This window comes from Tenrec ecaudatus, chromosome 10 (assembly GCF_050624435.1).
Source record: "Tenrec ecaudatus isolate mTenEca1 chromosome 10, mTenEca1.hap1, whole genome shotgun sequence".
NCBI lineage: Eukaryota > Metazoa > Chordata > Mammalia > Afrosoricida > Tenrecidae > Tenrec > Tenrec ecaudatus.
The window spans coordinates 87,830,635-87,835,605 of record NC_134539.1 but is presented as its reverse complement, the minus strand read 5'-3'; the positions used below and the strand labels follow the sequence as shown (position 1 = coordinate 87,835,605).

At 41.5% G+C, this 4,971-nt stretch overlaps 1 non-coding gene across 1 annotated transcript; it reads right to left on the bottom strand.

The window, feature by feature from the left end:
* Positions 1-550: 550 nt before the first annotated feature.
* LOC142460548 (small nucleolar RNA SNORA44) lies at positions 551-680 on the bottom strand. Its single transcript, XR_012786732.1, has one exon. It is a non-coding gene; the product is annotated as a small nucleolar RNA SNORA44 (small nucleolar RNA).
* Positions 681-4,971: the final 4,291 nt, after the last annotated feature.

Below are 4,971 nucleotides of genomic sequence, written 5' to 3'. Positions count from 1 at the left end.
TGGGGTAATTTTTTGTGGTCCATGATGCTCTGAAATAAAATGGAAATAGAAAAAAAAGTGTTATGGAGAAAATAGCACTTAGGAGAGATCGAAGCAATACCGTACGCACAATTCCCTCATTACATTTTATTTCAAAGCATCGTGGGCCACAAAAAATTACTCGGTGGCCACATGTGGCCCGCGGGCCACCAGTTTGAGCCCCCTGGTCTATATAAGCTATCACTGTACCAGAACCAAGTGGTTTTGCCTACTGTGGCTGTGTCGTAGTTTTTTAAGTCAAGTCTTGCAAGGTCTCCTACTTGGTTCTTTTTAATGAGCTGTTTCCTTATCCTAAGTCTCCCGCCTCCCCATATGAAGTTAGTAATTTGTTTTTCCATTTCTTTAAAGAATGAAATTAGGATTTTAATCAGAATGGCATCGTACGTATAGATTGCTTTAGGTAGCATTGACATTTTCACAAACTAAGCCTTCCTATTCATGAACATGGGCTAGTCTTCTGTTTGTGCAGGTCTCTTTGGGTTTCTTGTAATCGTGTTCTTTTTTTTTTTTTTTTTATAGGAAAGGCGAGTGGCAGCTACAGATACTTTGCTGACCTGAGCTGTCAAAGTCTCTCCACGTTGCTCTCGCATGCAGTTGGAGATCAGATGGCCACACTAGCCACAGACCTTGGGAACATGCGCTGTAATCGTGTTCTATAGCAGTCTTTGTATGGGGCATTTGTTTCTCTGGGGTTATTTCTAAGTATTTCATCTATTGTTTGGCTATTGAAATGATATCTTGATATCTTTTTCAGAGCTCTCTTCATTAGTATACAGGAATCCAGTTTGATTGCTGCTTGTCAGTCTTATATCTTGCCATGTTGTCAACTCTATTGTTTCCAACAAAGTCTTTCGGGCTTTCTACAGTAATGTCATCTGTAAAAAGTGAGAGTCACACTTCTTTGCCTATTGGATTCCTTTGATTTCTTTTTGTTGTCTTGTGGTTCTGGCTAAAACTTCCAGTACAAAGCTGAATGAGAGAGGTGATGAGGCGTCCTGTCTGGTTTCTGTGTGCAGGGGAAATACTTTCAATTTCTCCCTGGTGGATGTTGACCCTTGGCTTTTCATTTATGCTCGGATTTTTATTATTTTCATTTGGGTGGCTCTTGTCTTCTTTGCTCAAGCTGTCTAATTAAGTTGTTGATTTTTGATCTTTTAATATAGGCATTTATTGCTATGAATTGCCCTCTGAACACTGCTTTCACTGGACCTCAACAAGATGGTATGTTGTGTTTCCATGTTCGTGTGATTCTCAGCATCGTTTAATTTCAGTTTTAATAGTTTCTATGACCAAATAACAGGAAGACTCAACACTGCCATCATTTCTATTTCCACTCATAGCAACCCTGCATAGAGTTTCCAAGGCTGCAAATCGTTATGGGTGTAGATCGTCTCACCTGTCTCCCAGGGAGCGCCTGAAGGGTTTGAACCACTGACCTTGAGGCTCGCGCCCAATGCTGACCCGACACTCCCACCAGGTAGTATATTTCTTTATTTCTATATATCTTTTTCCCTCTTACTCGTCAGATTTGCATGCTGAAAGGTGTTTTGTACAACCTCAACCTTTTAAAGTTGATTGAGATTTGTTTTATGGTTTAAAATATGGTTTATTCTGGAGGATGTTTTGTGTTCCTGGGAGAAGAATGTGTATTTTGCTGCTCTTGGGTGTTGTGTTCTATGCATGTTTGTTAGGCCCAGTTGGTTAATAGTGCTATTCAGGTATTCTACATCTTTGCAGGTTTTCTTTCTAGTTGGGCTATCATCAAAGGTGGCATATTAAAATATCTTACTATTATCATAGACCTGTCAGACTTTTCTTTATATGTTTTGAGACTCTGGCATTGGAGGCATAAACATGTATAATTGTTTCAGATTCTTGGTGGATTGTCTTTTCATTATGCAATATTTTTCTTTACATCTTAAGATCGATTTGGGTTTAAAGTCGATTTTGTCAGACATCAACATTACCATTCTTGCTCTCTTTTGGAGAGCAACTTACCATTTTCTTTTGTTGTTGTTGTTGTTGTTTGTTTGTTTGTTTTGCTGAGCTTTCTCCCATCCTTTGATTTTTAACTTATTTATCTTTGTGTCTAGGTGTGTCTCTTATGGGGAACATACTGATGGGTCATGTTTTGTTTTTAATTCAATATGCTACTCTGTCTTTTGACAGATGTATATAATCTATTTAGATTCAGTATCATTTTTGACAGGGAAGAATTTTCTGGATTCATTTTGTTATGCTTTTTATCACATTAATAGTGTTTTTTATTTTGCATGTTGAGTTTTTTTTGTATTTTCTTTTATTTCCATTTATTATTGCTATTTTTTGTGTCTACTGAGTCTATGGTCTTTTCTTCTTTATTTTGGTGAGTAGAATAATTCATATATTTTGTGGTTACCATGAGGGTTGCATTTAACATCCTACATCTTAAAAATCTATTATATCTTAGAAGCGATCTAACTTCCCCATGGTGTAGAAGTTCTACACCAATCATTTCCCCTTTCATTTTGCTATTGTCCTTGAGTACAACTCTGCACCCCACATTCCCTGTAATCAATTTTTATTTCACTCTTTTGATGTTTTCACTTGGATTGATATCAGGATGATGTTATCATGTGTCTTAACCTCAGGTTGTTGGCTGATCTGAAGCATTCCCTTTAATTTTTCTTGCAGGACGGGGCTAGCAGTTACACATTTTAAAATTTCTACCTTTCTGGAAATATTCTAATTTCTCCTTGAATAACAAGTTTGCTGGATCTATAAGTATCAGTTGACAGTGCTTTGAATCAGGACTTAGCTACAAAATTGGAGGACATTATGCTCAGAATAGTCAATCTCATAAATATCTTATGGCCCTGTTATTATAAAGAAAAATAGTTTTCACACCAAAGGACAAGACTAAAGACTATGAGGAGGCCTGGGCCAGTGGGGAGGGATGGGGGGGATAAAAGAACCACTGCCCACAGGGGGCTTTAAAGGGATGCTGTCATGTTTTGATAAGATGGGCTTTACAAGTACATGCAATATGTTTTTCTTTGTATGTGCTCCACCCCACAAAATAATAAACAAAAATCAAAAGAATGGATCAATCAATCCATCAATCAACAGAGAAAGAGAAGGGCTGCGGCAACTGAAAACCCCCCAGGTCCCGTACTCATCAGACGTAAACCCTGGTCAGCGTGGTTATAAATGGAGGGAAAGAAACACTGAACTGACTCGCATTCTTTTGTGACTTGCAAGCTAGTTTCAAACAACAAGGAAAACAGGTCAGAGTGGCTGTTTGGCCTGGTGGGTCTGGGGGTGCAGAGCGTGTGCTCCCAGAGGGGTAATCGTGACCATTGCTTTAGGACACCGGATGATCACAGGGACTTATTGGGAAGAAAGTTTGAGAGAATCAAATGGGATTTTGAGAAAAGAGGAAGGGGAACGGGGGAGGGAGAAAGCGGTCACATATATAGAGGGTTTAACAGGATATTATTGTGGATTCAATTTATTTTAATACTTTGAAACACATCAAAAATATGATAGATTGATAGAGGGATCAATATTTAATAAAGCAAGGATCATACAGTGTGAAGAACTGCAGAGTTCAGGTGGACGTTCACTATAAAATTATTTCAGCTTTCTGTATGTTAGGAGATGTTCACAGCAATAGGACATTTTAAGAGCAGCGGCTCGACTCCACGTGATACCGTGATGACGGGCACTTGACATTATACACTGTCAAAAGCCATAGGACTGTACTGTACAAAGAGTGGATATAAAAGTTCCGAGCTTTAGTTAATAACAGTGTGCCAGTGTAATCCATCAACTCTAAGAAACGTACCAGACAAAGGCAAAGTCACAACAGGAAAGGGGAACCTGTGGGAGGGCCAGGGAAGGGGGGTACAGGGAAACATGCTGTACTTTCTCTGTACAGTTTGTTTTATGGAAACCTCAAGTATCTCTAAAATGTACAACCTATTCTTAAAATGTTAGGGAAGAAAGCGAGGGAGGGAAGGAGGAACTGTGGTCCCTTCTTAGCCAAGCCCTGTGTTTTGCAGCTGGGGAAACTGAAGCCTGGTCAAGCCTCATCTCGGAACTTTGAATCTGCGAGGTTCCGTCTCTTCTTCAGAGAAGCAGCGTGATAGAAAGGACTCCTTCGCAGAGCAGAGGAGTGGAAAAACTAGACACGGACAGTGTCCAAGAAGTCCTGGTGGCACCATAGTGAAGCACTCAAAACCGTCTACCATTTACTGTGGGAGAGTTGCATAACTTGGTGTGTATAGTAAAAACCACCTGACATGGGTAGATTGAATGCACAGTATGCCAATTATATCTTAATAAAGCTCTGGAAATTGAAATACTAATAATTAACGCCGACCTCTTGATGTTTCAGGGATGATGACATGGGATGACACAATCAAGGGCGTCATGGAGTGCCTGACACAGAGAGCACTCGATCAGAGCCTCTCACCTCACCGCTCAGAGTGTGCTGGGGACTGGCAGCAGCAGCCCCCTGGGGTTTGTTAGAAATGTCACCCCTGTGGCATCGACAGCTGCATGTTAAATCTGTCCCCAGGGGACTCATGTTTGCCTCCAGGTGTGGAAAGCCCTGTCACTTGTCTAGGGCCAGCACATGTCAGAACACCCCCACCCCCCAGCTGTGAAGACAGGGCTGGCAAGGTCGGGAGCCCACACCCGCCAGCCCCACAGCTCACACTGCAGGCTGAGCTCCGCAGCGAGCCAGGTGCCAGCACGTGTAAAACTTGCCTCGTGGTCCCAGTGGGCAGCCAGGGCTGACCCCTCAGTGCTGCCCAAGAGGAAGGGATCATCAGTCATGCTCTATCCTCGCCAGGGAGGGGACACGAATGAGCAACATGCCTCAGACTTACACCAGCGCCAAGGCTCTGTTTCTGGGTCCAGCGTGCTCAGTGGATCATTTCAGATCTT